Source organism: Elaeis guineensis, chromosome 14 (genome assembly GCF_000442705.2).
Source record: "Elaeis guineensis isolate ETL-2024a chromosome 14, EG11, whole genome shotgun sequence".
Classification (NCBI taxonomy): domain Eukaryota; kingdom Viridiplantae; phylum Streptophyta; class Magnoliopsida; order Arecales; family Arecaceae; genus Elaeis; species Elaeis guineensis.
Genome location: NC_026006.2, coordinates 57404815 through 57429221, shown reverse-complemented (window position 1 = coordinate 57429221; position 24407 = coordinate 57404815). Strand labels below are relative to the sequence as shown.

The following is a 24407-nucleotide window of genomic DNA, read 5'->3' as shown; positions in this document are numbered from 1 at the left end:
TAGACGTGTAGGCTAGATCAATACCTAAAAAAAAAATAAAAAAATATGAAATAAAAATAATTTTATTGCATAAAAATTAAATACAAAAAAAAAAATAAAAATCATTTACAGGCTTCATCATATTCCTGGATTGAAGGATTTAGCCATGCATCAAGCTCTCTAGCTCCATAATCTCTCAATAATTGATCCCTAAAGCTCTTTGAATTTTTTTTTATTTTTTTCTTATTTTTTTCTATTTTTTCTCCTCTTAAAGCTTATTCTCAGATCTCCTATTTATAGATAATTTTTTCATATTTTTTTGATCACAAAAGGAGTCCTAAAACCTTAAAAAATGTATTGATCTCCTAGGAATATTCTGGCCGTTGGATCTGGATTGGACCACTCAGATCAGCCCAAAAATCAGCCCTTTTACTCCTTACCAGGGTCGATTCGATTCTAACATCCGATCGCACTTCAGATGAGATCTGGTCCATCGATCAGTGCTTCTGATCTCTTATTCAAAGTCGAAGCATCTCAGCCGTTGGATCACGTGATGATCCTTCTGGACCGTCAGATGCGCAAAAGATTCCTCTTATAAACCGACAATGAACAGCAACCGTTGGATCTAAGTCGGATTGAATCTCACCATTGGATTGCACCAGATCTTTCTCTCACTGTGAACCCGCCTGTGGACCGCGTCCTGGCTCTATGGACCGAGCGACCGGTCCATATGCACCGGAGGCTATTTTAAAAATTTTTTAGGATATTTTGACTCATTTTTGCTTCGATTTTCCCTAAAAATTAAAAAAAATATACATTAAATTTTTTAAATTTTTTCTTCATTTTGGTGCTTAAATTGCTTAATTAAATTAACATCTTATTTTTCATAATATATCTAATTTCATATTTTTTCTAAAATTACTTATTTTTAAAAAAATTAATAAATTTATGAAATTAGGTTTTTAAGAAGATGTTAACACCATAAATTATCAAAAATATTATAATAAATATAAAAATATATACTTATCAGGTTGGTACTGAGTTTAGTAATGTCAACTAACTAGCTTTGTGTTTCAAAATTTATTAGGATTGCATTAGGCTTTGAGGATTTGTTGAAATTCATTTTATCCACATTGAATAGAAGATTAGTCAAAGAAGACTAAAGATTTTGAAAAGTATCCTAAAATTGAGATTTTAGGCCATGAGCTAGCATATGAGCATTATTTTATTCAAATAATATCTTAAGAATTATAACCTTGATAAAGTTAGGTCTCTTGCTTGTTGTGATAGTAAAGTTAGTGATTGGGGCTTGTGATTAGGAGAATGGATTTAACCATGATAAATTTTGTGATATGATTACTTTTAAACATTATAGGAAGAAAGGAGATATAAAATGTTTGGAATACTTCAAGCTTTGGAAGGTGTAAATTTTAAGGATAAACTTATTTAAGAGAAAATATATTAGATCCCGGTTGCCAGCTTGCCCAACCCATCTCATGCCTGCCTGTTAGGTGGTGCCCATTTTTCTCTAGCACCGAACAAAAGGAAAAATCCCATATATGTTCTGGCTGATTTCAAATTAAGCCCTCCTATCTCCTCTTCCTTTTCCTCTCTCTTGCCCCTGTGCTCTCTCTTCTCCCTCCCATCACTCTCCTCCCTTCCCATCTTCTTCTCTCGCCCAGGTGTGCTCCCTCTCTCCCTTCTCATCGCTTCCTTTCTCCCCCCACAGTTTTTCTCTTCCACTCTCTTTCTTTTTCTTTGCTCCTTCTTCCTCCTCCTCCTCCTCCTCCTCTTCTTCTTTTCTCTTTTTTGGTGCAGCTTGCTGCTCTTATTTCTCCCTTCTAAATATGGATAAGATATCCCTCTTTGTATTTAGTTTGATTTAAATTTGAGAGTTAATCATTAGATGGTTTGGGATAGTAAAAGGAGATAAAAGCTGAAAACTTGGAATGATGGAATAGAGAGGAATCGGATGAAAAGAATATTAGGAAAAATTGGTGTTATTTTTTAGGGTAGATTAATTAACTCTTTCTATGATAATCTAATTTTTTTAACTTCCTAATGGCCAAGTAGTTTAAGCTGAAAATTTAACTGGGGGTTGCTAGCTATTGATCAAATTAATCACAAAATTTGAGATTTTTTGGATGTTATTTGTATGGATAAAAAAATCATGAAATGAGATTGTTGTGTAGGGATGGGCAATTAGCCAGAAAGTAAGATTTTAGAGTTTTAAAGAATTTTATAGATCATTGTAAGGCAACAATATAGCATTAATTATAGATTTATATATGGTTTGGAATTGTTAGGTGTAGAGGGATTGGCGTGAGGTATCAGAGAATCTATTATGATTGATTGCAAGATAAGTAATATTTATATTTTATAATAATTAATTAGAATTAAATAAAATTTATCTCATCTTTTTGAAATATATAAATTATTGTGATCAAATTCATATTTAATTAAAGCTGGTAATTTTTATATGACCCTTTGATATGGACACGCATGATATGTACTTAGACGGATTCGGATTTGGAATAAATGGATTCTAATCATAAATGAGTTGATCTATTTATGACACGATAAATTCGTATCTCAAGCGGGTTGACCCATGTAACCTATTTTGATCCATTTTAATTATTTAACTAAAAGGGTTAAAACAGATTAACGAGTTACATGATATATTTAAACATGTTTAATACATTTATTTTAAAAATTTAAGAGTAAATGAGGAGTGTTTGTAAATAAGATTAATTTTTTAAAGTTGTTTAACTTTATTTTAGAGCTATGAATTAGCATAGCAGGTAATTAAATAAATTTTATATTCTTTTAGTTTTTTGGCCAAATTTTTATTATTTTAGTTAAATCTTATAAATAAATCAAATGGTTAAATGGGTCATTAGACAGGTTGTGTATCTGTTTGAACAGTCAACACAATTATTAATCGTGTCAGATGGGTCGTGTTGTGTCAATCTATATATATTGTATCGTATTCGTATTTCATAGATTGATCCATTTAATAAAATAGGTTATATTTGGATTGAGCTAATCTATGTTATACCCTCAGATCGACACGACCTGTTTATGACCTACGAACACGAATTGCCAGCCCTATATTTAATTACACATAGAATTCTACATGGAATTTCTATAAATATGAATAATTGATTAGTGATTTAAATTTTATGAATTAAAATAAGTTATGATACATGTTATGATCGGATCAGGCTCATAAAATCTTGAATACTGCATGCATGTATCAAAGCTATATCAAAAAAAAAGAACAAAATATTTTTTTTTTTTTTTTTTTTTTTTTTTATTATTTTTATATGCATGTATCAAAGCTATATCAAAAAGAAAGAAGCACACAATATTTATTATTTATTTATTATTATTTGACTTTTGGCCCTATCGTGCTTGGACTTGATTATTTTGAAATTTTCACTGAGGGTAATCATGGTGATATCCAGCCATCGGGATATAGTGTAGTAATTTAGCCATGAGGTGACCGTGGTGATCCCTATGGGATATCGTGGTGACCCTATCACGGGGATGATAATAGTGATATATGAGTTGCAGGGGTATAAATGCATCATGTAAGAAGTCATATAGAATATTTTATCCGAACACAACTTGAAGATGTACGGGAATCTAACTCCCAAGATCATTCTAGCTCTGATTGATTAGTTTCTCCTTCTTCACCATGAACAAAGTCCAAACGATATTACATAAGATCACGAGTCGAACCTTGTGTGTTTTTCATAACGGGCACATCAAATCCACTCTCACAAAATAATGAACTTTATGTTTTTCTCTCTAAAAGAAGTTCTCTCTTTTTTGGAGGGAATAAGAAAAAAATGGTTCAAGATCTCATCTCAGAAGCCTCCTTAAAAAATCGTGTTTCTCCATGGACACTCCGTAGATAAAACTTTATAAAAAATCATCAAAAAATAACTCGTAATCTGGATCTCATCCAGAAGGGTTGCATGACCCTTTAACTCTCCTCCATCTCAGCGTAACAACCAAGGGGTGCCCACAAAATATCATAACCAACAAGTGGCGCATAACTACCAAGTGGGCGCCCTCTTTTGGATTCAAAATTCAAATAGTTAAATCAAATATTTAACTTGGATCGAGTCATGATATGGGTCAGCTCATCATGGGTGCTCTATATTCTAACATCTCCCACTCACACATGATGGGATGATCTACATAGAGCTTTTTAGATTTTCATACTGAGTGTGTCATCGTGACCGCATGGGTACTAAGTTTGGAAGCTCTTATACTAGAAATCATCTCAGAATCACATAAGAAACTACAACCTTTTATTATTCAGATCTATCATAAAAGTGCCTCAATGCTCTAGATCTGTCTATATACACTCATATGTAGTATCTCTAATCCTCATGAGTCTTTATCACCCAGAGCCTTACCACTATATCTCTAGTATGCCTTGTGTCCAACTTATGATGCTCCTAGAAATAGCTTTATAATAGATATGTCTCAGATACAAACATAGTGTGTATATATCGGACTGATTTTTCTTCGCCATATATCACTTAGATCAGAATTAGCTGCTTTCCTGACATTACTCCTTTAGGTCGCATTATCATAACTTTTGGATACATACCAAAGTATATACACTAACTCTTCACCTCATGATACTATCAAAGTAATAAGGGCATCAATAAAAAGATTCTATACCTTTCTGGGACTCACACAGAATGAAGCAGGAATTTATTCACGTGCTTCCCAATCACGGTTCTTAAGCGCATGCGGTATGAAACATATGCTATGATGTACCTCTTATTCTATAAGAGCATATGTCGATTTTCTTTACTTTACACCATACAGATCTTAGTCCAAGCGTCCCCGCACTTGACCCAAGTTCTACCACTTTGCTCGCCCTTATAGCATCTGGAGAGATCTCGCATCTAACTACAGGTATTATGGATGGTGTAATCCATAATTTGATCCATATATTATGTCTCTCTTGGATCTCATCCTGATCTCTTACTAAGGTAACATTATAAACTACATTGTGTTCTTGCATACCATAGGATGCCCTTTGGCTGCCATTCTTAATGCTAAGAAACACAAAATGTCTCATCTTGGCTCGTTCCTTATAAGTGCTCAAGGCGGTTGCTCATGTGAGAGAGCTAATCTTACCAACCTGTACAATATACTACCACATTGTGTATGTGTTCACTATGATATAAGAAAACAATCACGGAATAAAAATATCATATTTATTATTCAAAACAAATATGTTCATACATCATGTTCAAACATAAAAAAAGAAAACACAAAACCCTACAATCTACGTAATCCTAGAGATTTCACATACTCAACAAACACATCTCTAGAGATTGGCTTCATCAGGGGGTCTGCCACCATCTCATGTGTGATGATGTACTGTAGAGTTATTTCTTCTGTACTATCATATCTTCACGAAGTTATACTTCGTGCCTATGTATTTCATCTTACTATGATACTTAGGATCCTTCGTGTAGGCTATGGCTGCTTGGCTATCACAATAGAGTCTTATTGGCCCTATCTCTCTACCAATGACCCCAAATGGCCCATGAAACATCTAGCCATATTGCTCTTGCACTGCAGCAGAACATGAAACAAATTCTGCTTCCATGGTCGATAATGCCACGCATGTCTGTTTCTTACTGCTCCAAAAAATGATACCATTTTCAGCAAGAATACATAACTGAAAGTGGATTTGCTTTCATCCGGATCTCCACCCCAGTCAGCATCTAAAAACCCACCAACTGCAAGTCACTCTCATGGTAACACAATCTATAATGGCAGTGCCTTCAAGTATCTCAAGATCTCTTGATCGCTGACAATTTTTCTATCCGAATTGAACTGATAAAGCTTACAAGACCCACTGCATAACAAATATCGGGTCGTGTGCACATCATTGCATACATCAAGCTCCCAACAGTACTAGAATAAGAAAATTTCTCATGGAATCTCTCTCAGATTGAGTCTTAGAATACATCTCAAGGCTCAAAGCTTCACTTTTAGCAATAGGGGTATCTATAGGCTTATAGTCTTTCATCCTAAACTGCTCAAGAATCTTCTCAATATATGATTCTTATGATAAAGCGATTAGGTTCTTGGAGCGATCCCTTTGGATTTTAACTCCAAGAATAAATTCTATTCATCCATATCCTTCATCTCAAAATTTAAGATAGCCAACTCTTAATGGCATTCACGAAAGATAGACTATTTCTGACTAATAGTATATCATCTACGTAAAGGGATAATATGAAAAATCTATCTCAGACCGCTTCATATATACATAGTGGTCCTCATCAATCTTCGAAAGTCATAAGATAAAATAGCTCAATGAAACCTCAAATACCACTGTCTGGATGATTGCTAAAGTCCGTAAATGGACCTCCGAAGTCTGCAAACTTTGCACTCCTGACCTTTCTTAATAAAATCTAATGGTTGCTCATATAGATTTTTTCATCTAGTTCTTCATTGAGAAATGATTTTTACATCTATCTGATATAATTCTAAGTCCAACTTGGCAACTATAGCCAGAATAAGTCTAATGAAAGTGAATCTCACAACAGGTGAGAAGTATCCTTGTAATCAATTCTTCCTATTTGTGTACCCCTTAGCTACTAAACGAGCCTTGTATCTCTCAAAGAATCTCCGCTTGTTCCCAATTGTCTTTCGGCCTGACGGAAGGTCAACCAAGTCCCAGACATGGTTAGTCCTCATAACTCTATCTCCTCTTCCATTGCCTTCATCCATTTATCCTTAGCAAGGCATGAGAGAGCCTCTTGACTGAACTCGGATCCTCATCATCTCTTGGAGTAACTATTAATGCTTCCCCTTCGATCTCGAAATGACATCGAGGAACATTCTCTCAGCTACTCCTACGCAACTGTGTCTCTTGAGGACTTTCAAATATCCTCCCACTTGGATTAGCAGGTGGAGGTACAACCATTTGTTCTCACTTCCTTGTTCTCATCATTTACCTGCTGATCCACAATCTCATAAAATGACATAGTTTTGTTAACATCATCCTTACTAAAAAATTATTTTCTAAAAATATGACATCTCGGACTCAAGCTCTGTTATGCTTCCATCTTCATTCTTACAATGAAGACATGGCCCTTTGAGTGTTCAGAATATCTGATAAATATATATGCACTTCTTGCCCTAGGATCCAATTTTCATACCTATGAGAAGGATCATGCATATAAACTGACGACCCCCAAGCCACAGTACACTCAAATCTGACTTTTTATCCATCCACAATTCATAGGGTGTGGAAGCAACAGACTTAAAGGGCATCCATTAAGTACACATGCTGCATCATCAAAGCATCTCCCCAATGAAAAATGGACAAGTTAGCCTGTGCCATCATCGACCTAATTAACCATCTCGAGCAAAGTCCTATCCTTCGCTCTGCAACTTCATTTTGTTGTGGAGTGCAGGAATCATCAACTGTCTTATGATTCCCTTTTCATCACACAATCTTGAATTGATCTAATAAATACTCACATCCATGGTCAGTTCTCAAAACTTAATCCTTTGATCCAATTGATTCTTAACCAAACTCATGAATTGTCTAGCACTCTAAAGCTTCTGACTTATGGGAGATCAAGTAAACGTGACCATAACGAGTATAATCATCAATAAAACTGATGAAATACAAGACTCCTACCTTGCCCTCACACTCATTAGACCACATATGTTAGAATGAATCAATTGCAATAAAAGTCAGCTTGGTTCCTTTCCCAAATGATTTTCTAGTTGATTTACTTGCTAGGCAATGTTGGCAAACAGACATCTCTATTTTTGTCAAGGATCCTAATAGTCCTGCTTTTGCCAACCTATTCATTCTCTCTGGACCCACATGCTAAGCCTAGCATGCCAAACATTCATATCAGAAATATTATTCAAGATAAAGATAAAGCAAAACAATGATTGTCTGAAATATAACCATTATTAGAAATTGTATTCAATACAATGAACCCATCCAAAAGATAACTAAAACCAAAAAGTCTAGTTCCAAAAACAATATCAACTGAATTATTGTAGAAATTCACATTGAAACCTAATCCAAGAAGAGAACAACTGAAACTAAGTTCTATCGGATTTCTAGAACATATAAAATGTTATGTAGGGTAGGGTTCGTCACCATGCAACTCTAGCTTGCATGTTCCGATCCCTTTCACTTCAATGCTTGCATTGTTTCTTATATAAAGCCATCTGCTCTGGAAGGTGGTTGGTGGTACTCAATAAATGCTCCTCTGTCTCTAGTCATGTGGTCTGTTGCACCTTATTCTGCTTCGGACAATTTTGAGCAAAATGACCCATCTTGTGGTAGTGTAACACTCCACTTTGGTCATATCTCTCTTTCCACCACGCTTCTCTCTCTTCTTAAAATTGGATTTAGCCCTCTCCATAGGCTTTCCCGATCCATTCTTTGCTAGCTCCTCTTGTTTTGGGCTTCTACCCTTGCCTTCTGCTTGGCATCCAAAGTCCCAGCAGTCTCAGCTATAAAAGCATGATTGGATGTCTTAACAGCCTTCGACACTCATCCTCAAGAACTAGATGATGCTCTATGTCGCAAAGGTCTTAGCAGACTCATTGTGAGTCACATTGACCTCACATACTCTAGTAGGCAGTAAGATCTAATAACAGCTTGCATCTATTTTGTCTGAGAGATTGTGACAGCTGACTTCAGCTCTCTAATCATGTTTGATATCTCTCTCAAATGCTGCTTATCGAAATATTAGGATGCAACTATATCAAACTTGATAGTCAACCTCTTAAGTTTGGTACTAGAAGTACCCCAAACTTATCTTCAGTACAATCCACATGGTCTGAGCCATCTTATAAGACTCAAACTACACATGAGATCATCAGTCATGCTGCTCAGCAACGTAATGCGAGCAATGCTATTTTTCTTTTTCTAAGTAGAAAAGCCTCATGATCTCTCCTATGCTGTTGAGTGTTTCCACAGTTGGCTCAACCATCACATGGTTCAGTGTCTCCAAAACATTTGTCCTCAAAGATGTACTAACCTTACGTGCCAAATACCATAATTATCACCATCTAGCTTATCACCTTTATTAGCTCTGCAATGATGTTCTTGGAAGCCATATCTGCACACATAAAAATAGCACAGATCAACACATACACAATATCATGTTTGCTACAGATTGCAATTAGATTAACAATGGTATACAATTAAGTTCACGATCGAAAGTCATGTTTGTCGACCCTCATCATATGAAACTTAACTACATCAGCATCCCTCTAATTCAATCATGCACCAAATATCTATTACACCACAGTTGTTAAATGAGCCTTTCATCTACCAATTTAAGAACTCCCACTCAGACCAAAAAGTTCATATAGTCCTTAAACGAGCCCTCGTCTACTAGTTTAAGGACTCCTACTAGGATAAACATGCATCACATAAAATATGTAACGTACAATATCATGCTATCATATGAACACAAAATTAACATATATCATGCATGTATCTCATATTAGACCTAGCATGAAAATATGTCATAATTCATATTCATGTTTATTCTGATAAAGAAAATATATTACACGCAAAAGAAGCATGAAATAAGACAAATAAATCACAAATAATAAAAGAAAAGTGCCATGCAGATCTATTACTAGCGCTGTGATTCTCAGAATATGATTTTCATTTGTTAACCAAGTCCTATTTACTATCGATATCTCATTTGATTCGATATTCCTAGGCATACAAAAAATTATCAATCATTGTGGTTGATACTACTACAAAATAGAATTATGACAGCAGTTGAAAATCACTGTATAGCCTACACAGCGGTTAAACAATCGCTGCCACTGCGTCCGTCGTCGTAGGCCTATAACAGTGATTTTTATGATACGATAGCGGTTGTCTCAACCGCTGCTATAGAAGGTATGTCAATGGTTTTGTAACCACTGTCACACATCTATGGCAGTGGTTGTCCAACCACTGCCGTCGCTAAGCTACGAGCGGTTAGCAAACCGCTGCCGTAGCCTTTCATCGTAAAAAAGATTGGTAGATAAGGACGGTGGCCGACCGATGGGAGCTAGGGGCGATTGGACCCACGGAGGGGTGGCGGTGGGGTAGGGGGCGGCAGTGGAAAACCTTATGTGTTTTTCACAACGAATACACCCAAATCCACTCTCAAAAAAAATGAACCTGTGTTTTTCTCTTTAAAAGAAGTTCTCTCTTTTCAAAGGAATAAGAAAAAAATGGTTCAAGATCTCGTCTTAAAGTCTCCTTAAAAAATCATGTTTTTTTTGGTCACTCCGTGGATAAAACTTCATAAGAAACTGTCAAAAAATAACTTGTAACCTGGATCTCATTCAGAAGGGCGTATGATCCTTTAACTCTCCCTCCATCTCAGCGTAACAATCAAAGGACGTCCACAAAACATCGTAACCAATAAGTGGCGCATAACCACTAAGTAGACGTCCCCTTCTGGATTCAAAATTCAAATAGTTAAATCAAATATTTAACTTAGGTCAGGTCATGATATGGGTCAGCCCATCATAATGCTCTATATTCTAACACATCACAATAAGATTGTAGAGCTACAAGAATTAGATATTGGAGTTTAAGTATATTATTATAATATGGGATATATAATGGACTTTGATATCATATATTGATTCTTTGTATTGATATTATAGAAAAGTTGACATATGACTTGATGTGAACACTGTTTATAATATTGAATAGATATGTATCATATTTTGTATGATTTAATTAAATTATATTTTTAATATGATTTAAATCAGTTTAATAAAATGAATTTGTTAGTTGTGAAGCTCATAATTTTCCTCTGATATTTTCATATTCAAGAATCTAATTTTGGAAATAAGCATAGATTTTTTAGAGAGCCAATCTTAAGATGGCAGATAGCTCTTTCGATCATTAAATATATAGCAATGTTTTGTATATAGATGATGTGTATATATTTTAAATATTAAAATATTAATATATTAGTTAGTTATTTTGATATATATCATGATCTGTGTAAGAAGTGCATTATCTTCATTTACACTGAGATACTTGTGTGATTGAATGCCTCGCATGTCTGTAGAATAATATTTGTAAGCACGCAATGGCTGCGTGGCAACCCTCCACACGCTGTGCGTCGTCGCGAGGGACTTTTACCGTCCACTGCTATCTTTTCCCGCATTTTTCTTGGTCAGCAGTGTTGAAAAGAAGGCTCCGCAAATTGGATTAAACGGCATGCACATTGGCCCCACACCTACCGTCCACACCAACCGTGGATTTGGCGTGGTCCGTTGGATCTGCTTCAAGAAATAATGAGACGCCTGTAAGTAGTTCGCCCATGAACCTGCTATATGCCACTTCCCCAAGTCCACTCCTTCGCCGCCTTCGATTCGATCCCTATGAAACCCTAACCTTTGTTCGCCTTCGATCTCGAATTTCGTCTTCAATCATGGCGTACAGGACCCTGGAGGTCACCCTGATCTCGGCCAAGGACCTCAAGCAGGTCAATTTGTTTTCCAAGATGGAAGTCTACGCGGTGGTGTCGCTCTTCGGCGATCCCCGCTCGCGGCAGCGGACGCCTCCCGATCGGGAGGGCGACCGGAACCCCACCTGGAACTCGACCTTCCGCTTCAACGTCCCTGCTGACAACTATGGGCGCCAGGTCCTCCATATCCTCCTCCGCGCCGAGCGCACCCTCGGCGACCGCGACGTCGGCGAGGTTCGCATCTCCTGTCGGAGCTCCTCGACGCCGCCGCCGGCAACGGGCCCAAGTTCGTCAGCTTCCAGGTCCGCAAGTGCACCTCCGGCGAGCCGAAAGGCGTCCTCAACCTCTTATACAAGTTCGGCGAGGAGATCGCCGCCCCCGCGCCGTCTCCGCCGGTGGCCAACCCGCTCCCGTCGGGAGTCCCCATGTCCGATGAGACCGTGACCGCGTCCCTCCGGCTGCGCCTACCCGCCGCCGGCGAAGGTACCGAAGGCGGACGAGCCCGTGATGGCGTATCCCGCCCCGGTACCGGCTCCGCCGCGTACCCACCCTACGGGGCGCAGCCATACCCGCTGCCGCCGAAGGCACCGAAGGCGCACGAGCCCGTGATGGCGTATCCCGCCGCCGGCACCGGCTCCGGCGCGTACCACCCTACGGGCCGCAGCCATACCCGCCGCTGGCCGGTTACCCTGGTTACCCGCCGGCGACCGCTTACCCTGGTTACCCGCCGCCGGCGGCCGGATACCTTGCTTTTACGCCGCCGCCGCACCAGGCTGGGTACGGGTACCTGCCGGCGGCGCCGCCGAAGAAGAATGAGTTCGTGCTGCATGTTGGGACGCCCGGGTTGCTCGGTATCGCCTCCCACTTGCTTGGGATCGGGGATATGATCTCGGATGCGGGCAGCTTCGATGAGGGCTACGACGCTGACTACGGTGATGCCGCCGGAATCTAGTTCGTTCTGATCCTATGCGGTGCTTATTATGGATTCTACTCTTGTGTTTGGCGCATGTGTGATAATATTAGTATTAGTGAGCTCTTTTTTATGCTTGTGCTTTAAAGGGCAGTAATGAATCTTACTTTCTCTTTAAGAAAGTCAGATGTATAGCAACTGTTGTGGTTTTTTTTTTCGGTATATGCATGCATGTCCTCTCTTTCTTTCTCTTCTGTCTCTCATGTAGAGAAAGAGGAGAGGGAATTTCAATGATGTGTTCACCACCAAGTATTATCTCAAGTGGCATCATCTCTCATCTCTTAGATGAGAGGATGGGGGTTTGATTCACCATGACGTCTACACTTGCTTGGTCCTCCAGTTTAAAGTCTTTGTTCTGCCAGTTTATTTGCTTTGGTTCTCCTCCTAAGATATCACGCACATAACAAAGTCACGATTTTTTTTTTAAATAAAAAAACTGCATTTTCTAAAGAAAAGGGCATGCTTCAAGGAGGTTGGCATCATGAATTCTGGAAGTGCATTGTGTTTGGGATTATTTAAAATGTTTACTGCAGATAGCAAAATTTATTGTTAAATCCAGGATTTAGAAGACTAGCTAAAAATCATGATAAGACATTCATAAATTACAGTTTTTCTCTGTGGATGTGTTTGGACAACTGGGGTGCGTTTGGTTACATTTTTAATTTTTAATTTTTGATTTTAAAAAATATTTTTTAATTTTTTAATTTTTGTTATTGAGTAAAAATAAAATAAAAATAAAAAATATGTTTGGTAACTACGTTGCTATAAAGTAAAAAGCAACGCCAAAGGAGAAGGGTTCAAGAAGAGATAAAGAAGAGAATAGAGAGGTGAAGAGCTCGACGAAAGAGAATGATTCGGGCTCTTTATTTTTGGTTTGGTATTTTAGATGTACAGAAGTAAAAAAAAAAAAGAAGAAAATAAATTTTGGAAAGTAAAAATTTTTATTTTATATATAAAGTAATTATTTTGATTTTTTTGATTTTTATCTTTTACTTTTCATAGTGTTATCAAACATTATTTTTTAATTTTTATTTTTAAAAATCAAAAAATAAAAAAAATAATTTTTTAATGGCTAACTAAAGGCACCTTAATTGGCTAGAAAGTGATTATATTGCACCATGTTCCGTGGTTCTTTCACAAATGGATACATTCATCCAGTGTAGAATATAATTAAAATGTTACATGAAATAAGTGATCAAGCTGGCAAAAATATTGCCTTCACACGAGGAAGATTATCTCAAAAAGGTTGGACTATTTGTAAGGGCGGGTTGGTAAGAGCTGGTGGCAAACTCTTACGACCCTCTTCTGTGCCGATGACAGACAGATTGCAGCATTGTTTGTGTTCTGATCAATTCCCTCGTCGTCTGACCGTCGGGAACAAGCACCTGCAAAAGAAGTCCGCACTGACCAGAGGTAACTCCGATGGGGATCCTCCGACGGTCAAGTCAGAGAGAAGACTAAGCAACAGTAGACAAGAATCAAGAAACTCAACGAGAGAGAGTGAGAACGAGAGCTAGAGAGGAAGAGTTCAAGGGTTTCGAAAAAACCTCCTCAGCACTGTTGCCTTCTCCGATTTATAGTAAGAAGTGGTATGGTCCCGCCGTCGGTGATATAGACAACTGGAGAGTTGTCAAATCGCCGGAGATTGTCACGTCGTTGACGAGCTGACAGGTCCTAGGAATTAATTTGCGTCCTTGGCAGAATAGCGCCTCAGATTTTCTGGCAGGACAACGCCCCCTGGCGGTTGCACGGTATTTTCTTGATAGGACTGCAGCCCATGCCACTCATTCGGCGTCTAGAAGGGCCTGTAGAGGTCGGACGTCAGTTGTCCAAACCGACAGTGAGTCGGTGATGTCCCACCCGACAGGGGGTCGGCGATGGGAGATCGGCTTCCAGGCGATCGGAGGCAGTATTGGCCTGTTAGGCAGACGCATTCCGACCGGGAATGATCGGTGGTTACCATTGATGTTGCCCATCGTCAGACGGGCAAAGTCGGTCGGTCCATCCTCGTGGATGGATCGGCATCGGGGTCGGCGGTGAGTCGGCGTCGAGGATGGGTTGGCGTCATGACCCGTCGGTGAGTCGGCGTTGGTGAGTCGGCATCAGGGTCGGTCGGTATATCCCAACAGTTGCCCCCCCCACTCCTGAGCCGGATGTCACATCGGCCCGTGTTTCCACACAGGTGGGGCATCGGGCGAGAGGAGTGGATTTTTCTTTGCGTCATGCATTGATTCTGCTGATCTCACCAGCGGGCGATCCGGATAAAACGGTGTCAGGCATCCTGATGTTCGATGATTCGATGTCAGATGATCCGACGTCAGACGATCTAGTGTCGGACGATCTGGTGTCAGACGATCCAGTGTCAGACGATCCAGTATCGGACGATCCGGTGTCAGACGATCCGGTGTCAGGCACCTTCTGGGGAACGCAAACCGCCACCTGGCGCTCCCTTGGGAGTGCAGACCGCTGTCAGGCATCCCATCGGGGATGCGGATCGCCGTCAGCGAATTAATTTCGAGGCGTGGTCTTTCTGCCACGTGTCGGGAGGTCGTTGGACTGGCGTCATTCGTGCAAATGAAGGTGACGTGGCCCGATCTGGGATGGGTGTGCCGAACCATCGGGCCGGAGGAGGGCCAGGATGCCGCCACGTGTCGATCATCCGAGAGGTTCTCGTCGGTGCGCCCACATCCCGACCGTCGAAAGGCCCTATATATATGAGGTCACCTGTTTCTCAAATCTCGCCTTTCACATTTTTGCTGCGGAAACTCTGCCCAAACGGTCCCCTCTCCGTCTCAGGTAGCTGCTTTCGCCTTCCTGCTTTGGAAGGTCCATCCGAGTCTTGTGTTTCCTTTTGCCTTGTTCTTGCTTCTTTTGAAATCCTTTCTTTTTCTTCTTCCCTGTCTTTTACTTCTTCTTGGTTCTGGTATCATGGCCAGGACTTCTCCTCGGGAGGCTCGGTCGGGTAACCCGACCGATGATCTTCGGTCGACCCCGGAAGTGGAGGTTTCCTCACTTTCGGGGCCGAATGTCGATCGGCTTCGGGATCAATATTGTATCCCGGAGCAGTTCGGACTCTTCGCCCCTGGGGCCAGGGGATGGGTCAACGACCCGCCCGTGGGCCAGGTGGCTCTGTATGTCGAGGACCTCCGGACTGGTCTTCGACTTCCGATTCTAGAGTTTGTTCGGAATCTTCTAGATTATTACGGACTTTGTCCGGTGCAACTGACGCCGAACTCAGTTCGGTTAATAATCAGCTTCACCCTGTTGTGTCAGCTCTTGCCGACCAACCCTCAGATCTCTCTCTTCCGGGCATTCTTTGTCCTCCGACCCCACCCTAAGGCCCGAAGGTGGTGGCTCTTCAATCCCCGGAAGGGTCTTTCTTTCATCACTGGTCTTCCATCGTCCATTCATGGGTGGAAGAATCAGTTCTTCATCGTTTCCTCTTCTTCTCCTTGGAGTTTTTCTTCCCGCTGGGGTGGGCCTTGGACCGAGGCGAACGAGAACAGCCGAGTGGAGGCGGACGATCGGGAGAATTTTTACCGACTCAAGGACATGTCGGTACCGAAGCAGAGGGAGCTTATTACCGAACAAGCCCTCTATGATGCTGGCCTGAGCCTAGTCCCCCGTCTAGGTACCGCCCGACCCATCGGTTATCTTTTGTTTCGCATCTGTCCCCGAACATGTACTGATTCTCTTATTGAAATTGCAGGTACACCATCGAGGATGAGGCCGACCGACGCCGAAATTAGACAATATGCGGTGAGGAAGAGGTCGACGTCTGGGGTCAGGCCCTCACGACCGTCGAAGAAACCCTCGACAGCAGCGCCAACCACCACCGCATCGGCGGTCGATCAGTCAGGGTCGGTCATCGCGCTTTCAGCTCCGACAGCGCCACCGGAGGAGCAGCCGGTGGAGGGAATGACCGAGGGAGTATCGACGGTTTCTCTGATGGAGGAGGTGCAGGATATCATTTGGGAACCCGAACGTCCTCTGTCGGCGTCCGCTGCTGCCGCGGGGGATGCTCAATCAAGCTCGAGCATCCCTTCCTTCCCCGATCTACGAGCCTGGGCGGTCGATCGAGGGAAAGCCCCGATGGCCCCTGCTGACGACCCAAGGTCGGAGGGTCGCGCTACGTCGTCTGGCGCCCGGGTCCCTGAGGGAGCGTCAGCCCTGGCCGACCATAACTTGGTCAGGAGACTATGTCAAGGGACCCTCCTCCCAGCCGACGTGGAGGTTCTGAAGGCTCGGCAGGTGACCGAGATGCTGTCTTCTTTTTATCCGACCATGATCGGGGTAAGTTCCGCCTCGCCTCCTCCCTCCATTACTGTCTTTATTATTTTGTCTTTCTGACGGTCGATTCCCGTTTGCAGTTGATCTACACTATGTCCGAACTGGAGGTCGGATACCGGAGGTTCGGGGACATCCGGGCGGCCTGGAAGGACAGGGCGACGACCGTCGAAGCCGAAAAGGAGGTACTGATCGAACAGTTGAAGCTATCGACCGATCGGGAGGCGAGGCTTGAAGACGAGATCTCTCGTCTCGGGGCCGAACTTAAGTCGGCTCGCGGAGAAGCCAAGCGCAAGGGTCGGACCACACACCGACTGCGGTGCGAGCGAGATGGTGTCGTCGCCGAGCTCGAGGCCGAATGCGAGCAACTTCGGGTTAGCCTGGAGAATCTCGCCAAGGCTGAGGAGGACTTGTCGATCGCCCAAGCCGACGCCGACATAGCGAAGGCGGAGGCAGAGTCGGCGAAGGAGTCCTTTGATCGGGCGGGGGCGGAGGTGAGGTCGGTGAGGGAATCACTGGGTCGGGCGGTGGAGGACTTCCGTGGCTCCGACAATTATCGGGAGGAACTCCTGGAAAGTGGCTTCGCGTCGTACCGGGTGGGGTATGAAGATGCTCGGGATGCAGTCCAGGCCTTGTACCCGGAGCTTGACCTCAGTGGCATCGTCCCCCCAGGACCCGAGGACCAAGCCACAGAAGAGGTGGCCGACTTGTTGTCGGGAGACGGTACTGCGGTGGAGGAAACCGTCCCCGAGCAGATCGCCGAAGTGGAGACGGCTCCGACCTCCGACCCAGCTCCGACATCCGACCCCGCTCCGACCTCCGACCTAGCGTCGACCAGAGTGGATACACCGGCTGTCCCCGAGCTCCTCCCGATCGAAGAGATCGACTCCGAAGGATGATCGGAGCCTTGTTACTTTTTGCTTCGCTTTACATACTTGTAATCGGGCTTCGGCCCAATTTTGCAGACTTAATGAAATTAAGTATTCTCAACTTCTTTCCTTCGTATGTTAAAATGCACTTCGACTTAGAATCGTAGAGTCGTAGACCTGACATAACTTACTCGGTAACATCCCAAGTTGTTAGTCGAGATAGTCGGTAAGGTGCGCCGTGGGGAAAGGCAAAGTGAATTTTGATTACAGACCATCCATCCGGCGGTCGTGGTGTGCGCCTGCCGGAGGCCTGAGCCGAACGTCCATTGCCCGGTCGTGAGTCGAAGGTTAAAGTCGAACGTGCGTCGTCCCGACATGAGTTTGGCACATTTGTTGAGTCGGGCACATTTGTGGAGTCGAAGGTCGATCGACCTTCGGGCACACCCTGATGACCCGATCATTGCGTAGGGTCGAATGTCGTCTAATGTGTCAGTCGGATGGTGTCCGATTAGTCAGGGGAACGATGACAAGTCGAGTTCCCATTACCCAGATCTAGGTCGGATACTTACGTCGCGTCATGTGATAAACGGTGGTAAGCCGAATATCCTTCGATCGATCGTGACCTGGTCGGTAAGTTGCGAACGCGACGTTGGTCGCGTTGGCGCTTTGCCTTTCTCGGCCGGGGCCGAGTCGGCAAGTCAACTGATCATTCTGCCTGATCGTTTTGCCCGAGAGTTTTAATTGTAGAAGGAGTGTAACTCCCGTCGTCGTGGATATATCGATCTTTTTAAGCACCCGATGCATCGTTCGGCAATCGAGCCGTTAGTCCCCAGGGGAACGTTAGGCTTAAGTCGGGGCACCGGAGGCTGTACTCCTGGCGGGCGCCGACCCACAGTCGAAGAGTCAAGATTCCGAACTTCGAAGCTTTGAAACTGAATTTGTATTCCGATTGAGGGGATACAGAGTTCACTGGTAGTACAACCTCAGATTGTCGGCATTCCAAATCCGTGGGATGGCCGTCCCTTCTAGGGTCTCTAGCCGGTAAGCTCTCGGTCCGTAGGTGTCGGCTATCTTGTAGGGTCCTTCCCAGTTCGGAGCTAGCTTCCCTCGGTCTAGAAGCTTCGAGACTTCTGCCTTTCTTAGGACCAGATCCCCAGGCCTGAAAAGCTTCGGTTTGACCTTGGCGTTGTAATATCGGGCCACCTTTTATCGGTAGGAAGCCATACGGAGTTGCACCTCGCATCGAAGGTCGGACAAGAGGTCTAAGTCGGCTCTCCGACACTCGGAGTTGTCCGGCTCGCGATACTGCTCGACTCTGGTTGATGGTAACCCGATCTCCAGCGGGATCATGGCTTCCGTTCCATAGGCTAAGTTGAAGGGAGATTTTCCAGTTGGGACACAGGGCGTCGTTCGGTACGCCCATAAGACAGAGTTTAATTCTTCGACCCATAGGCCTTTGGCTTCATTTAGTCGGGTCTTTAGTCCATGCAGGATGGTCCGGTTGGTCACCTCGACCTCACCGTTGGACTGTGGATGCCTGACTGAGGTCAGTCGGTGTGTGACGTGGAATCTCGCACAGAAGTCTCTGAAGTCCTGGTTGTCAAATTGTCGCCCATTGTCAGTGATAACGGTATGCGGCAATCCAAACCTGAAAATGATGGACTTCTGAACAAAGTCCTCCATTTTTTGTTCAGTGATTTGCGCCAGAGGCTCGGCTTTCACCCACTTGGTGAAGTAGTCGATCGCGACAATCATAAACTTTCGTTGACCGGATGCTGGAGGAAAAGGTCGGAGTATGTCGATTCCCCACTGGGCGAAGGGCCACGGGGTGACGACTGGAGTGAGCTGGCTGGCGGGTCGATGTTGTATGTTGGCATACTTTTGGCACGGTTCGTACCTCCGAACCAACTCAGCCGCGTCCTTCTTCATAGTGGGCCAGTAGTAACCCTGTCGCAGGACTTTATAAGCCAAAAATTTGCCCCCCAAGTGATTACCGCAGATTCCTTTATGTACTTCTCTGAGGGCATAGTCTGCGTCGGTCGGCCCCAGGCACTTCAGCAAGGGAAGAGAGAATGACCTTTTGTATAGTCGGCCGTCTACCATCACATATTGGGAAGCCGCCCATCGGAGCCGTTTGGCTTCCGCGGGGTCTTCAGGGCTAGTTCCATCGGTCAGGTACTGAGCGATCGGATCCATCCAGTTTGACTCTATCACCAATTGTAGCACTTCTTCGACTTTGTCGATGCTCGGTTGTTCAAGACTTTCTATGAATGTCTGGCCCAAGGTGTCATAGTCGGATGTCACGAGCCTGGAGAGTGAGTCGGCCCGAGCATTTTTCGCTCTGGGGATGTGGAAGATCTCAAAGTACTTGAAGGGTGCTACGAGATCTTTTACTTTTTGGTGATATTTGGCCATGATCGGATCCCGTGCTTCGAACTCGCCTTTAACCTGTCCAACAATCAGTTGAGAGTCGGAGAAGACTTTGAGACGGTCGACCCCGAGCTCCAGTGCCAGCCCCAAGCCTGCGACGAGCACCTCATATTCGGCTTAATTGTTGGAGGCCTTGAAGTCGAATCGGAGGGCGTGCTCGGTGACCACCCCCTCTAAGTTGGTGAGCAGGAATCCGGCCCCGCTCCCTCGAGCGTTGGAGGCTCCGTCGATGTGCAACACCCAGGTTGAATCGGGGTCACATTCGGAGGTCCCAACCTCTTCGGGGCTCCCCTCTCCCGACGCTCGGTCGGTCGTCGGGCATTCCGTGACAAAGTCTACCAGAACCTGGGCTTTCAGAGCAGGTCGCGGTCGGTATCGAATGTCGAACTCGCTCAGTCTCACAGCCCACTTCGCCAGCCGTCCTGATGTGTCAGGGCGGTGCAGGATTGCTCTCAAGGGTTGGTCGGTGAGGACCACGATAGCGTGCGCCTGGAAGTATGGACAGAGCCGCTGTGCTGAAATGACCAGAGCAAATATCATTTTTTCTGCCTTCGAGTACCGAGTCTCAGCTTCGTGAAGCACTTTACTGACGTAATATATCGGTTGGTGAACTCGGTTCTCATTCTCTCGGACGAGCACTGAGCTAACTGCCTCCGGGGAGGTAGCCAAGTAGAGATACAATACCTCCCCGACCTCCGACCTCACAAGTAGGGGCGAAGAAGTCAGGTATTTCTTCAGTTCCTTGAAGGCTTGTCGGCACTCATCCGATCAAGAGAAATGCTTTGTTTGCCTCAGGGTTTTGAAGAACGGGAGGCATCTCTCGGCTGATCGAGAAATGAATCGGCTGAGCGCGATGATCCTTCCGTTGAGTTGCTGCACCTCCTTTTTGGTATCCGGATGGCGCATGTCGATGATTGCTTTGATTTTCTCGGGGTTGGCCTCGATTCCTCGTCGTGAAACGAGGAACCCAAGGAACTTCTCCGAGGTCACTCCGAAGGCACACTTAGTCGGCTTCAGCTTCATCCGGTGTCGTTGTAAAGTGCGGAAGGTTTCTTCGAGATCTCGCATGTGATCCAAAATTTGCACACTCTTCACCAGCATATCGTCCACGTACACTTCCATGTTGCGTCCGATTTGGTCTTTGAAGACCTTGTTAACAAGTCGCTGGTAGGTGGCTCCGGCGTTCTTCAATCCGAAGGGCATTACTCTGTAGCAGTAGAGGCCCTTCGCAGACACGAAAATCGTATGCTCCTCATCCTCGGGCACCATCTAGATCTGATTGTACCCGATGAAGGCATCCATGAAGCTGAGCAGTCGATATCCGGACGTCCGTCCACCAGCTGGTCGATCTTCGGAAGTAGAAAGCTATCCTTCGGACAGGTCCGATTCAAGTCGGTGTAGTCGATGCAGATCCTCCACTTTCCGTTGGCTTTTTTCACCATTACGACATTGGCGAGCCAATCGGGATAGGTGGTCTCTCTGATGAAGCCCGCCTCGAGTAGCTTATCCACCTCCTCATCAATGGCCTTCTGTCTTTCAGGAGCAAAAGACCGCTTCTTCTGTCTTACCGGCCTCATTGCTGGATGGACGTTGAGTCGGTGTATCATTGTCTCCGAGGGGGTGCCCGACATATCCGCTGCCGACCAAGCGAATACGTCGGCATTGGCCTTCAGCAGCTCCACTAGCTGCCGTCGCTCTGGGTCGGATAATTGAGACCCGACCCAGATCGTTCGTTCGAAATTCTCCGTTATCGAGATGGGAACAAGCTGCTCGGCCGGTTCACCCCGTTCTTCTTCTTTCCGTTGGTCCAACTTGTCGACCGTCAGGGGACTCTTTGATTCGTCGCTTTGAGCAGAGATCTGAAAGCATTGTCGGACGAGTTGTTGATCTCTGCACATCTCTCTGACTCCATTTTTGATCGAAAACTGAACTAGGAGATGATACGTCGAAACTATCACCTTGAGGGTGTTTAGTCCAGATCTTCCAAGTATGGCATTGTAGGCCGAGGGCACTCGGACGACCGCAAAGGTCAAGTGGACTGTGCTTTGTCGTGGTTCGGTTCCAGCCATCACGGGCAAAGTAACTTCCCCTTCCACCGTGACAGCATCTCCAGCGAAGCCTATCAGGGGCGTAGAGACTTTCTTGAGTCGGTCGGCCGACAGTCGTATCCGGGAGAAGGTCGAGTAAAACAAAATGTTCGTTGAACTTTCATTATCTACAAATATTCTTTTTACATCATAATTGGCTATTATTGTCGAGACAACAACAGCATCATCATGGGGAGTTTGGATGCCCCGAACATCTTCATCTGTAAAAGTAATTACATCATCCGGGCGCAGCTTCTTCGTCGGCTCCCCTCCAGCAGACGTCCCCGAGCCTAGTCGTTTGGAAATCATATTGATGACCCCAGTCGTAGGTTGGTTATTCGTTGCTTCTTCAGTCGGCTGGGGTCGTTGGTCAGCGATGGGCCGGGTCGACGGATTTCTCCGAAACTTGCCGAGATATCCCCGACGTATGAGGGCTTCAATCTCATCTTTAAGTTGGATGCATTGCTCGGTATTGTGGCCGTGACCCCGATGGAATCGGCAGTACTTTCACCGATCGAGGCCCTTTACCTTCAGAGGCGGAGGCCGTCGCAGATATTCTTCCTCTTCGATCTCCATCAAAATCTGCGCACAAGGAGCAGAGAGAGGAGTATAGGAGTCGTACCTGGGACGTGTTGGCCTCGAACTCCGCCGTCGAGGCGACCTCTGATTCCGTCGTGGGGGTGAGACCCGACCGTCGGTCGGGGGCCTGCTAGGCTCGGTAGGGTCCCGACCCTTCCTTCGCTTCTCTTTCGGATCCTTGGACTCGGTCAGGCACCGATCGGAAGCTCCTTCATCTGCGCGTATGTACTTGTACGCGTGCTCCAGCAGTTCGGCGTACGTCCGGAGGAGGGTCTTGTCCAAGGAGTAAGTAAATCGGGATGCCCTCAGCCCCCGCTTCATGGCCGAAACGGCCATGTCTTCGTTGAGATCCCGGACCTCAAGCGTGGCCGCGTTGAATCGCGTCGCGAAGTATCGGAGCATCTCATTTTCTCCCTGTTTGAGGGAAAAAAGGCTGTCCGAAGTTCGTGGCGGCTTCCGGCTGGTGCTGAAGTGGGCCACGAAAGAGTGTTCGAGCTATCCAAAGGAGTGGATACTTCCTGATCGAAGATCGGAGTACTAGGCCCCGGCAGCTTTGCGAAGTGTGGCGGGGAAGCCGATGCAAAGAAGAGCATCGGTCGCCTCTTGGATCGTCATGAGAGCCTTGTAGCTCTCCAGGTGGTCAACTGGGTCGGTGGAGCCGTCGTAAGGCTCCACGTGTGGCATCTTGAACCGATTGGGGATCGATTCGTCGAGGATGAGTCGGGAGAGAGGTTGGACGGTCTGAAAGTCAACGTTGTTTGAGGACTTCTGTCCGTCCACCTGCAGCTGGGCAAGCCGACGGTCGATTTCTTCGAACCTGCGTTCATAGTCGTCGATCCGTCGGTGCTGAGAGACCCCGGGGGTGGAGTCTCCCGATGAATCCGAGAGGGAAGCGGAAGGTGTTCGCTGCCGCTTCTCCTTCCTCGCTCGTTCTAGCTGGGAGGGAGATGGCCGTCGAGACCGATGGGTGTCATGCCGCGACCGTCCGTCCTCCTCTCGGTGGGAGCGCTGTGGCAGGCGCTCCAGAGGGGGTGACGGAGACCGACGCGGGCGTCGGCGGCTGCTCCTGGAGGGCATCGAACGTGCCGCCGGTTGCTCCGCTGGCGAGGGTGGCAACCGGATTGGTTGTTGCTGAAAGCTCTTGACCGCATCTGTCAGCACGGTCATCTGCCGCACGATCGCCGCGATTTGTGCCTCCGTGGTCACCGTGGGATGCGGAGAGCTAGGCTCCGCCATGGAGGGTGGAGGAGAGGCCTCTTCCCTGCGGGAAGAGCACCTCGCCGATCCAGTGACCCTCGACCGCTGAGCTCTCGTTCTTGTCATCTTGGGAGATGCTTCGAGTTCCGTGGGGGTTACAATCCCTGGTGCTGTTGATCGCCCCCCTACCTGGCGTGCCAAAACCTGTTGGGGCCAATCCCCTCGTCGCCTGATCGTCGGGAAGCGCCTGCAAAAGAAGTCCGCACTGACCGGAGGTGACTCCGACGGGGACCCTCCGACGGTCAAGTCAAAGAGGAGACTAGGCAACAGTAGACAAGAATCAAAGAACTCAACGAGAGAGAGTGAGAGCGAGAGCTAGAGAGGAAGAGTTCAAGGGTTTCGAAAAAACCTCCTCAGCACTGTTGCCTTCCCCGATTTATAGTAAGAAGTGGTATGGTCCCGTCGTCGGTGATGTAGACAACTGAAGAGT

General features: G+C 45.3%; 1 pseudogene; it reads left to right on the top strand.

Annotated features, from left to right (window-relative positions):
• The first annotated feature begins 11372 nt into the window (after positions 1–11372).
• LOC140853726 (uncharacterized) lies at positions 11373–12619 on the top strand (annotated as a pseudogene).
• Positions 12620–24407: the final 11788 nt, after the last annotated feature.